Genomic DNA, 13,082 nt, shown 5'->3' on the forward strand with positions numbered 1-13,082 from the left:
ATTCCATGCAAATTTATTGAGCACCTGTGTCAGGTCCTGAGCTAGGATCTAAGACCACAAAAATGGGTACCTTCAAAAAGCTCACAACCCAAAGGAAATTAGAAAAAATTAAAACACAATGTCAGCAGGGCTCTGAGAGTATAAAGACAAACATATCAAAATCTACTTCAATTGAGCTCAGGAAGGTTTTACAAGAGAGGTAACATTTAAGCTGAATCTCAAAGGACACTTGGGAACACGTCAGCACGTTTCAAGCAGAAGGAACCACAAGTGCCAAAGTACTGAGGTATGAAAGAGTGTGGAAAATATCCAGATATTAAGAATATGTTGGGGGTGCCATGCATTAGGATTTCAAGGAGAAAAGAGCAGAAATGAGGCAATACAAATGAACAGACAAAACATGAAGGCTGTGTCCATGTGAAAGAGTGTCTTACTGGAATTATAGAACTGTTTAAGGCTTTAAATAAGGAAATAGGGTAGTCTTCCTTTATTCACTGGCAATTCTGCCCAAGACCCCCAGTGGATGCCTGAAACCCTGGATAGTACCAAACCCTACATATACTGTCTTTTTATACATACATACCTATGATAAAGTTGAATTTATAAACTAGGCACAGTAAGAGATTAACAACAGTAACTAATAATAAAACAGAACAATTAAAACAACATACTGTAATTAAAGTTATGTGGTCTCTCTCTCCCTGAAAGCATCTTACTGTACTATACTCACCCTTCTTCTTGTAATGATGTGAAATGATAAAACACCTACATGATGAGATGAAGAGAGGGGGACGACGTAGGTGTCGTGCTGTAGTGTTAGGCTACTAATGACTTCCTAAAAATTCACCAGGAGAATCATCTGCTTCCAGACAGTGACTGAGGAGAGTAACCGAAACAGCAAAAAGCAAAATCGTGAAAGCAAAACCTTGGATGAGGGAGAACTACTGTAATGTGATCAGACTGATGTTTGACAAAGGTGAAGCTGTTGGCAGTATTTCACATTTCTGAAATAGCAGCAGCACATCAGCAGAAAGGATAAGAGTACAAGCTATGGAGCCAGGATGACTGAGTTCAAATTCCAGCTGTCACACAGCTGGAATATCAGCATAACTCAGTATTGTCCTACTTGTCTCTGTTTGTCCTGTACCACAGGGAGGACGTATGTTAACTCATTTATTTTTTTTAATTTTTTAATGTTTTTATTTATTTTTGAGAGAGAGAGCACAAGCGGGGGAGGTGCTGAGAGGGAGACCCAGAATCTGAAGGAGGCTCCAGGCTCTGAGCTGTCAGCACAGAGTCCGAGGAGGGGCTCGAATTCATGAACTGTGAGATCATGACCCGAGTCAAAGTCGGATGCTTAACTGACTGAGACACCCAGATGCCCCTGTATGTTAACTCATTTAAACCTCACAACAATCCTACAAAGTAGGTCGTAATATTGTCTCCATTTTCCAGATGGGGACACTGAATCTCAGAGAAGAAACTTGACAACAGCCTTTGAAGCAAAATAACAATTAAGATGTCAAATCTTGGCTCTGTTATTTACTAGCTATTTAATAGCTCTGTTATTTACTGTGTTTCAGGCATGTTGGATATTAAGTGTCTGAGACACATACAGCCTAGTAAGCTGGTATATAAATTTATCACTGGTGCTTAGGGAAGTGAAGGAAAAATATTTTGAGAAGAAAAGCGGCAGGCCACAGGTAGAACTCCTAAAACCACCATCATTTAAATATGGGATGAGGGAGGCACCTGAGAGGCTCAGCCAGTTAGGCATCTGACTCGATTTCAACTCAGGTCATGATCTCATGGTTTGTGAGTTTGAGCTCCATGTCAGGCTCTGCACTACCCCAAAGCCTGCTTGGAATTTTTCTTTCTCCCCTCTCTGCTCCTCCCCTGCAGGTGTTCTCTCTTTCTCAAAATAAATAAATTAGCTTCATCTATATGTATCTATATATAATTTTATATATATATGTATATATATATAATTTTATATATATATAATTTTATATATATATAATTAGGAAGTGTACCTGTAGGAAGTATGACTCCATAAGATTCTGACTTCAACACCAGGGCTATGCTCATCACATCCACAGATCAGAAACAGTGCATGTTTTGGTACTTATGGGAGTTCACTATGCTCATGGTTATTCTCTCAGATTTAGCATTCCATACTTTTCTCTTCTCAGATCTTCCCCAATCACTGTAATTAGGCCTCCTTTCCTCCCCTGTAGAACCTAGTTATAAGCCTCAATTTCCGTCACCCTTGGAGTATCCTCCTAAAGTCCTGTGTGGAATTGCACTGAATTGCACTGTGTCAATCTGCTAAACTGGAGCCACCTTTCCAAGTATCCTCTTTCCTGTACGAGTTCTGGCTTGGAGTGGGGGGTGGGGAGGAATTTTTACAAAACCTGCCAGGTAGAAATGAATCACTAGCTGTTATTCTGACAGTCACTGTGGCAAGAGGTGGTGACAGACACAGAGTTGCCGACAAGTTCCAGCTTGTCCTTACTCTCCTCCACTCTGTCATGTCTTCTTTGTTCCTGACTGGTTGGCCTACAGGGACTGTGTTTACAGTGGCATAGCCTCCCACAGACAACCCCCACCCCCTGCCACTGACAAGGCTCCCTTCTGCAGCCCCATTTCAGTGATTGGATGTGCTTGGCTTCTCAGATTGACTGACTCAAAACTTCATCCTGGCCCTTCACTTCTCCAGCCACTGACAACTGCATAAGGTCTGTTTGTATAATAAATCCCTTATCCCATACCTCATAAAGGTTCTGCTCCCCGACTGAATGAGGAACTAATATCTTCCATCCTCTTCCCTAATTCTGACCTCCAGTTTCCATATTCTGCTAAAGAACAGCACAATTTCCATCGTGTCTTTGAAAGGCTAGAGACCATACAGACCTACAAGAAGAGCAACTACCAGAGCAGGAGCCCTGTTCTACAGGTTCTTCATGCCAATGGAATGAAGTTTCCAAATTATTAGTATTCTGCGTACAAGGTATCAATACCCTCTCTATGAGTTGAAAATATCCTACTTTCCTAATCCACCTTCTATAAGGCCAGCCAGCTATTTGTTATTGAGTCAGGCAATATCTAACCCTCAGGTGTATGTGATAATGTCTAAGCCTCAAAGATAAGTAGTGTCTGTCCTTAAAGAGTTCAAACCATATAAGCAAGCAATTCTAAAACAATAAAACATGGTCCATGTAATACAGAATGTACGAAGTGCTATATTATTTCCTAAACATATGTCCCTAATGTTTTTTTCTTTAATACGGTTTCCACAGTCTTGGATGTCCTATTTTTCCATTTCACATCAAATTCATAAGTAGCTAACAAATATTTTGTTAAAATATGCTCAACATCATGGATAAAGGAATATAAACTTAAAGAATGAAGTGTCATGTTGCCTATCAAATATAAAAACTACATCCCAGTTACTTGCAGGAGGGGCCAAGCTGGCAGAATAGCATGGAAGTTTTTTTGCGTCCCTCTTCCCTAAAATGCAGCCAGATCAACACTAAACTACATTGCATGCCTAGAAAACCGAGTTGAAGATTAACACAACAATCTGCACAACCTGAACCATAGAACTCAGCAGGTACGCAGCACAAGGTGAACTGGGGGAGAGAGAAGCCATGGAGGGCAGGAAATGGTTTTGCTGGCAGAGACAGATTGGAGATCTGGGGAGAGTATGGAAAAAGCACCAGCCCCCCCAAAAGCAGCTGGAGAGAAAAAGGAACAGTGGAAACAGCCACAGGGACTGAACAAAAAAGGGAGAAAGGAGAAAGGAGAGGGTTTAAATTCCATTAACACTCTATACACAGGGGAAGCACAGAGTCTGAAACTCCACAGCTCAATACCTGGCAGTGCTCTGGTGGGAAGGGCGAATCTCCGGGAGCAGAGCACAAGGTCCAAGAGCCACATGGGAGAGGTGGTTCCCTGCTGGGAGGACATTTGGTAGAGGCAAATCAACAGATCCCAGAGAATGGCCACATTCACTGGTGTTGGAGCGAGGATGTTGAGGGTGAAGCCTGGTGCCACATGTGTGTTGATTTGCCATAATCCCTGAAATGCTGCTCCTTAACAATCCATGAACTTCTTCTCGGGCAGGCTGGCTCCCAGCTGCAGTCTCTGGGCATTGGAAGCGAAACGAACTAACGAATGTTTCTGGGGATGGCCAGCACCCGGCCATTGCTCAGCGAGACCCTCCCCCAGAGGTTCAGAATGGGTCAAAGCCACAGTCCCTCAGAAGTGAGGGGTTGGGAAACACAGCCCCATCTGAGATAAAACCCAGGAAGAAGGTGTTGCCTAGCAGCCTGTCAGCTTGGTCACGGACAGTATAAAAACAGGGAGCAGACAAAGCCAAAGACAAAGGAGAGATACTTGATTGCCAGTCAGGGAGAGCACAGAGTCTGATACTAGAGACTGGGTAGTTGGGTGATGCCATTTTCACCCCTCGGGGAATAGGCACACAGCCCTACACGTGCCACAGCAATCCACCACAGTAAGCTAAGCAGTGTCACCTGGTGGAGAACAGAGCCATTACACTAAGCCCCGCCCAACTGGGTTAACCTGGCACTTGAAGAACACCACAAGTCTCTCCACGTGCTTAGTTTACAGACTACAAAGCGCTTCATAGTTTGACTTCTAGGGGAAACTAGATGTAATTTCAAACATATTTGATTCTGTTCGCTAGTCCATCTATTCAATTTTCTTTTCTTATTCTTGAATACAGAACGAGAGTAAATTTATTTTTATTTTCCATTTTTATTTAAAAAAATTTAATTTTTTTCTAATTTATTTTTTACTTCTTTGTAAATTTCTTATATTCTACTTTACTTCCATCATTTCATTTTATTCTATTTTATTGTATTTATTTTTTCAAATTTTCAAGCATTTTCCTTTTTTTTCCTTTTTTTTTTCCTTTTCTTATCTTTTCTTTTTTTCTCTAATCAAGTTTCTTTCAACAACCAGACCAAAACTCACCTAGGATCTAGCATCATTTATTTGACTTTTTGTGTTGTATTTAATTCTTTAATTTTTTTTTACTTTATTAATTCCTTTTTTCCCTTCAAAATGAAATGAAGGAATTAACCCTAAAAGAAAGAACAGGAAGAAATGACAGCCAGGGACTTCATCAACATAGATACAAGCAAAATTTCTGAACCAGAATTTAGAATCATGATAATAAGCATACAAGCTGGGGTTGAAAACAGATTAGAATCCCTTTCTGTTGAGATAAAAGGAGTAAAAGCTAGTCAGGATGAAATAAAAAATGTTGTAACTGAGCTGCAATCTCAAATAGATGCCACCGCGGCAAGAAAGGATGAGGAAGAGCAGCATATCATACAAAAAGAGGAAACACTTATGGAGAATAATGAAGCAGAAAAAAAGAGGGAAACCAAGGCAAAAGAGCCTGACTTAAGAATCAGAGAAATCAGTGACTCATTAAAAAGGAACATCAGAATCATAGGAGTCCCAAAAGATGAAGAGAGAGAAAAAGGGGTAAAAGGATTATGTGAGCAAATCATAGTGGAAAACTTTCCTAACCTGGGGAAGGACACAGACATCAAAATCCAGGGAGCACAGAGGACTCCCATTAGATTCAACAAAAACCTACCATCAACAAGCCATATCATAGTCAAATTCACAAAATAACCTGGCAAGGAGAGATTCATGAAAGCAGCAAGGGAAAGAAAGTCCTTAACCTGCAAGGGAAGACAGATCAGGTTTGCAGCAGACCTATCCACAGAAACTTTGCAGGCCAGAAAGGAGTGGCAGGATATATTCAATGTGCTGAATCAGAAAAATATGCAGCCAAGAATTCTTTATCCATCAAGGCTGTCATTCAAAATAGAAGGAGAGATAAAAAGTTTCCCAGACAAAAATTAAAGGAGTTTGTGACCAACCCAGCCCTACAAGAAACTTTATGGAGGACTCTCTGAGGGGAGAAAAGACGAAAAAACAAAAACAAAAACACAAAAAGACCAAAAGCAGCAAAAACTAGAAAGAACCAGAGAACACCACCAGAAACTCCAGCTCTGCAGGCAACATAATGGCAATAAATTCATATCTTTCAGTACTCACTCTAAATATCAATGGACCAAATGCTCCAATCAAAAGACACAGGGTAACAGAATGGATAAGAAAACAAGATCCATCTATATGCTGTTTACAAGAGACCCGCTTTGTTTTTTTAATGATTTATTTATTTATTTTCTTTTTTTAATGTTTATTTTTTTAATTTTATTTTTTATTTTTAAAAATTTACATCCAAATTAGTTAGCAAATAAAGAGTGAAAGAATGATTTCAGGAGTAGATTCCTTAATGCCTCTTACCTATTTAGCCCATCCCCCCTCCCACAACCCCTCCAGCAATCCTCAGTTTGTTCTCCATATTTATGAGTCTCTTCTGCTTTGTCCCCCTCCCTGTTTTTATGTTATTTTTGTTTCTCTTCCCTTATGTTCATCTGTTTTGTCTCTTAAAGTCCTCATATGAGTGAAGTCATGATATTTGTCTTTCTCTGCCTAATTTCATGTAGCATAATAACCTCCAGTTCCAACCATGTAGTTGCAAATGGCAAGATTTCATTCTTTTTGATTGCCAAGTAATACTCCATTGTCTATATATACCACCTCTTCTTTATCCATTCATCCATCAATGGACATTTGGGCTCTTTCCATACTTTGGCTGTTGTTGATAGTGCTGCTATAAACATGGGGGTGCATGTGTCCCTTTGAAAGAGCACACCTGTATCACTTAGATACATCCTAGTAGTGCAATTGCTGGGCCGTAGGGTAGTTCTATCTTTAGCTTTTTGAGGAACCTCCATACTGTTTTCCAGAGTGGCTGCACCAGCTTGCATTGCCACCAACAATGCAAAAGAGATCCTCTTTCTCCACATCCTCGCCAACATCTGTTGTTGCCTGAGTTGTTCATGTTAGCCATTCTGACAGGTGTAAGGTGGTATCTCATTGTGGTTTTGATTTGTATTTCCCTGATGATGAGTGATGCTGAGCATTTTTTCATGTGTCGGTTGGCCATCCAGATGTCTTCCTTGGAGAAGTGTCTATTCATGTCTTTTGCCCATTTCTTCACTGGATTATTTGTTTTTTGGGTGTTGAGTTTGATAAGTTCTTTATAGATTTTGGATATTAACCCTTTATCTGCTATGTCATTTGCAAATATCTTCTCCCATTCTGTCAGTTCCCTTTTAGTTTTGCCAGTTGTTTCCTTCGCTGTGCAGAAGACTTTTATTGTGATGAGGTCCCAGTAGTTCATTTTTGCTTTTATTTCCCTTGCCTCAAGAGATGTGTTGAGTAAGAAGTTGCTGTGGCCAAGATCAAAGAGGTTTTTTTCCTGCTTTCTCCTCGAGGATTATGATGGCTTCCTGTCTTACATTGAGGTCTTTCATCCATTTTGAGTTTATTTTTGTGTATCGTGTAAGTAAGTGGTCCAGGTTCATTCTTTTGCATGTCGCTGTCCAGTGTTCCCAGCACCACTTCCATTGGACATTCTTTCCTGCTTTGTCAAAGATGAGTTGGCCATATGTTTGTGGGTCCATTTCTGGGTTCTCTGTTCTGTTCCATTGATCTGAGTATTTGTTCTTGTGCCAGTACCATACTGTCTTGATGATTACAGCTTTGTAGTATAGCTTGAAGTCTGGGATTGTGATGCCTCCTGCTTTGGTTTTCTTTTCCAAGATTGCTTTGGCTATTTGGGGTCTTTTCTGGTTCCATACAAATTTTAGTATCATTTGTTCTAGCTCTGTGAAGAATGATGGTGTAATTTTGATAGGGATTGCATTGAATATGTAGATTGTTTTGGGTAGTATTGACATTTTAACAATATTTGTTCTTCCTATCCAGGAGCCTGGAATCTTTTTCCATTTTTTTGTGTTTTCTTCAATTTCTTTCATAAGCTTTCTATAGAGACCCACTTTAGACCTAAAGACACCTTCAGATTGAAAATAAGGGGGTGGAGAACCATCTATCATGCTAATGGTCAACAAAAGAAAGCTGGAGTGGTCATACTTATATCAGACAATCTAGATTTTAAAATAGACTGTAACAAGAGATGAAGAAGGACATCATATCATAATTAAGGGGTCTATCTACCACTAAGACCTAACAATTGTAAACATTTATGCTCCAAACGTGGAAGTACCCAAATATATAAATCATTAATCACCAACAAAGAAAGTCAGGGGCACCCGGGTGGCTCAGTTGGTTAAATGTCCAACTTCAGCTCAGGTCACGATCTCATGGTCTGTGAGTTCAAGCCCTGCATGGGGCTCTGCACTCACAGCTCAGAGCCTGGAGCCTGCTTAAATTCTGTGTCTCCCTCCCTCTCTGCCCTTCCCCCACTCACACTCTGTCTCTCTCTCCCTCTCAAAAAAAAAACCATAAAAAAAAGAAACTCATTGATAATAATACCAATATAGTAGAGGACTTCAACACCCCACTTACAACAATGGACAGATCTAAGCGGAAAATCAACAAAGAAACAACGGCTTTGAATGACACACTGGACCAGATGGACTTAACAGATATATTCAGAACATTTCATCCTAGAGCAGCAGAATACACATTCTTCTCAAGTGCACATGAACATTCTCCAAAAGAGATCACATACTGGGACACAAATCAGTTCTCAACAAGTAGAAAAACATTGAGATCACACCGTACATATTGTCAGACCACAACACCATGAAACTCGAAATCAACCACAAGAAAAAAATTGAAAAGATAACAAATACTTGGAGACTAAATAACATCCTACTAAAGAACTAATGGGATAACTAAGAAGTTAGGAGGAAATTAAAAAGTACATGGAAGCCAATGAAAATTATAACACTACAGCCCAAAACCTCTGGGACACTGCAAAGGCAGTCATGAAAGGGAAATATATAGCAATCCAGGCCTTTCTAAAGAAAGCAGAAAGGTCTCAGATACACAACATAACCTTACACCTTAAAGAGCTGACAAAAGAACAGCAAATAAAGCCCAAAACCAGCAGAAGACAGGAAATAATAAAGATTAGAGCAGAAATCAATGCTATCTAAACAAAAAAAAAAAAAAAAAAAAAAAAAAAAAAAAACAGAACAGATCAATGAAACCAGAAGCTGGTTCTTTGAAAGAATGAAAAAATTGATAAACCCTCAGCCAGTTTGATCAAAAAGAAAAAGGAAAGGATGCAAATAAGTAAACTCATGAATGAAACAGTACAGATCACAACCAACACTGCAGAAATACAAACAACAAAGAGAATATTATGAGCAATTATACGCCAATAAAATGGGCAATCTGGAGAAACGGAAAAATTCCTAGAAAGATATAAACTACCAAACCTGAAAAAGGAAGAAATAGAAAATTTGAACAGACCCATAACCAGTAAAGAAATCTAATTAGTAATCAAAAATCTCCCCAAAAAACAAGAGTCCAGGGCCAGATGGCTTTCCAAGGGAATTCTACCAAACATTTAAAGAAGAGTTAGCACCTATTCTTTTGAAGCTGTTCCAAAAAAATAGAAATGGAAGAAAAACTTCTAAACTCTTTCTATGAAGCCAGCATTACCTTCATTCCAAATCAGACAAAGACTCCACTAAAAAGGAGAACTACAGACCAATTTCCCTGATGAACATGGATGCAAAAATCCTCAATAAGATCCTAGCCAACTGGATCCAACATTACATTAAAAGAATTATTCACCACAACCAAGTGGGATTTATACCTGGGATGTAGGGCTGGTTCAATGTCCGCAAAACAATCAATGTGATACATCACATCAATAAAAGAAAGGACAAGAACCACATGATCCTCTCAATAGATGCAGAGAAAGCATCTGACAAAATACAGCATCCTCTCTTGATAAAAACCCTCAAGAAAGTAGGGACAGAAGGATCATACCTCAAGATCATAAAAGCCATATATGAAAGACCCAAAGCTAATATCATCCTCAATAGGGAAAAACTGAGAGCTTTTCCCCTAAGGTCAGGAACACGACAGGGATGTACACTCTCACCACTGTTATTCAATATAGTATTGGAAGTCTTAACCTCAGCAATCAGACAACAAAAAGGAATAAAAGACATACAAATAGGCCAGGAGGAAGTCAAACTTTCACTCTTCCAAGATGACATAATACACTACATGGAAAACCCAAAAGATTCCACCAAAACTCTGGTAGAGGTGATCCATGAATTCAGCAAAGTTGCAGGATATAAAATCAATGCACAGAAATTGGTTGCATTCCTATACACCAACAATGAAGCAACAGAAAGAGAAATCAAGGAATCAATCCCATTTACAATTGCACCAAGAATCATAAAATACCTAAGAATAAACATAACCAAAGAGGTGAAAAAATCTATACACTGAAAACTATAGAAAGCTTATGAAAGAAATTAAAGAAGACAAAAAGAAATGGGAAAATATTCCATGTTCCTGGATTGGAAGAACAAATATTGTTAAAATATCGATACTACCCAAAGCAATCTACATATTCAATCCAATCCTTATCAAAATAACACCAGCATTCTCCACAGAGCTAGAACAAATAATCCTAAAATTTGTATTGAACCAGAAAAGACCCTGAATAGCTAAAGCAGTCTTGAAAAAGGAAACCAAAGCTGGGGGCATCACAGTTCCAGACTTTAAGATGTATTACAGGAGAGTTGGGGAAGATGGCAGTGTAGGAGGACACTGGGCTCACTGTGTCCTGCGGATCACTTAGATTCCACCCACACCTGCCTAAATAACCCAGAAAACCACCAGAAGACTAGCAGAACGGATTCTCCAGAGCCAAGCATAGACGAGAGGCCCAAAGAAGAGGGTAGGAAGGGCGGAGAGGCAGTGCACTACACAGACTGGCGGGAGGGAGCGGGAATGGAGGGGCAGCCCACCGGCAAAGCAGAGGCCCCGAGTCTGGCTTGCAAAAGCAGAGGGGATGGATGGAGTGTGTTCTGACAGTAAGCAGGACTTAACATCTGGAAGGTTATAAGTTAACAGCTCTGCTCGGAAAGCGGGCAGGCTGGAGGACAATGGGAGGGAGAGCTGTTGAGCCCCGGACTACAGAGCGCAGTTTGTTGGGGAACAAAGGTGCTCGCCAGCGCCATCTCCCTCGCCCATCCCCCAGCCAAAATCCCAAAGGGAACCAGTTACTGTCGGGGAACTTGCTTGCACTGCGCAAACACCCAACCCTTTGCATCTGTGGATCCATCCCTCCGGTGGGTCTGATTCCCTCCCGGTGCTGCAGGGCCCCTCGCGAAGAGGGTCTCTGAAGGAAAAGCGATCTGAGCCTGCCCCTCCTGTCCCAGTGCGCCTTGCCGATCCACCCAGCTAATACGCCAGATCCCCAGCACCACAAGCCTGGCAGTGTGCAAGTAGCCCAGACAGGCCACGCCACCCCACAGTGAATCCCACCCCTAGGAGAGGGGAAGAGAAGGTACACACCAGTCTGACTGTGGCCCCATTGGTGGGCTGGGGGCAGACATCAGGTCTGACTGCGGCCCCGCCCACCAACCCAAGTTATTCAAGACAGCACAGGGGAAGTGCCCTGCAGGTCCACACCACTCCAGGGACTATCCAAAATGACGAAACGGAAGAATTCCCCTCAAAAAAAACCTCTAGGAAATAACGACAGCTAACGAACTGATCAAAAACAATTTAAACAATATAACAGAAAGTGAATTTAGAATAATAGTCATAAAATTAATCACTGGGCTTGAAAACAGTATAAAGGACAGCAGAGAATCTATTGCTACAGAGATCAAGGGACTAAGGAACACCCAGGAGGAGCTAAAAAATGCTATTAATGAGTTGCAAAATAAAATGGAGATGACCACAGCTCGGATTGAAGAGGCGGAGGAGAGAATAAGTGAACTAGAAGATAAAATTATAGAAAAAGAAGAAGCTGAGAAAAAGAGAGATAAAAAAATCCAGGAGTATGAGGGGAAAATTAGAGAACTAAGTGATGCACTAAAGAGAAACAATCTACACATAATTGGTATTCCAGAGGAGGAAGAGAGAGGGAAAGGTGCTGAAGGTGTACTTGAAGAAATAATAGCTGAGAACTTCCCTGATCTGGGGAAGGAAACAGGCATTGAAATCCAAGAGGCACAGAGGACTCCCTTCAGATGTAACTTGAATCGATCTTCTGCATGACATATCATAGTGAAACTGGCAAAATACAAGGATAAAGAGAAAATTCTGAAAGCAGCTAGGGATAAACGTGCCCTAACATATAAAGGGAGACCTATAAGACTCGTGACCAATCTCTCTACTGAAATTTGTCAGGCCAGAAAGGAATGCCGGGAAATCTTCAATGTGATGACAGAAAAAACATGCCGCCGAGAATCCTCTATCCAGCAAATCTGTCATTTAGAATAGAAGGAGAGATGAAGGTCTTCCCAAACAAAAACTGAAGGAATTCGTCACCACTAAACCAGCCCTACAAGAGATCCTAAGGGGGATCCTATGAGACAAAGTACCAGAGACAACACTACAATCATAAAACCTACAGACATCACAATGACTCTAAACTCATATCTTTCTATAATAACACTGAATGTAAATGGACTAAATGTGCCAACCAAAAGACATAGGGTATCAGAATGGATAAAAAAACAAGACCCATCTATTTGCTGTCTACAAGAGACTCATTTTAGACCTGAGGACACTTTCAGATTGAAAGTGAGGAGATGGAGAACTATTTATCATGCTACTGGAAGTCAAAAGAAAGCTGGAGTAACCACACTTATATCAGACAAACTAGACTTTAAATTAAAGGTTGTAACAAGAGATGAAGAAGAGCATTATATAATAATTACAGGGTCTATCCAAGAACTAACAATTATAAATGTCTATGCGCCGAATATGGGAGCCCCCAAACATATAAAACAATTACTCACAAACATAAGCAACCTTATTGATAAGAATGTGGTAACTGCAGGGGACTTTAATACCCCACTCACAACAATGAATAGATCATCTAGACACATGGTCAATAAAGAAACAAGGGTCCGGAATGATACATTGGATCAGCAGGACTTGACAGATATATTTAG

General features: G+C 40.4%; 1 long non-coding RNA gene across 1 annotated transcript; it reads left to right on the forward strand.

Annotated features, from left to right (window-relative positions):
* LOC123582238 lies at positions 1–3,227 on the forward strand. Its single transcript, XR_006704276.1, has 4 exons — positions 1–286; positions 851–976; positions 2,677–2,738; positions 2,846–3,227. It is a non-coding gene; the product is annotated as an uncharacterized LOC123582238 (long non-coding RNA).
* The last annotated feature ends 9,855 nt before the right edge of the window (positions 3,228–13,082 follow it).

The sequence above is a fragment of the Leopardus geoffroyi genome, chromosome B3, assembly GCF_018350155.1.
Source record: "Leopardus geoffroyi isolate Oge1 chromosome B3, O.geoffroyi_Oge1_pat1.0, whole genome shotgun sequence".
Lineage (NCBI taxonomy): Eukaryota > Metazoa > Chordata > Mammalia > Carnivora > Felidae > Leopardus > Leopardus geoffroyi.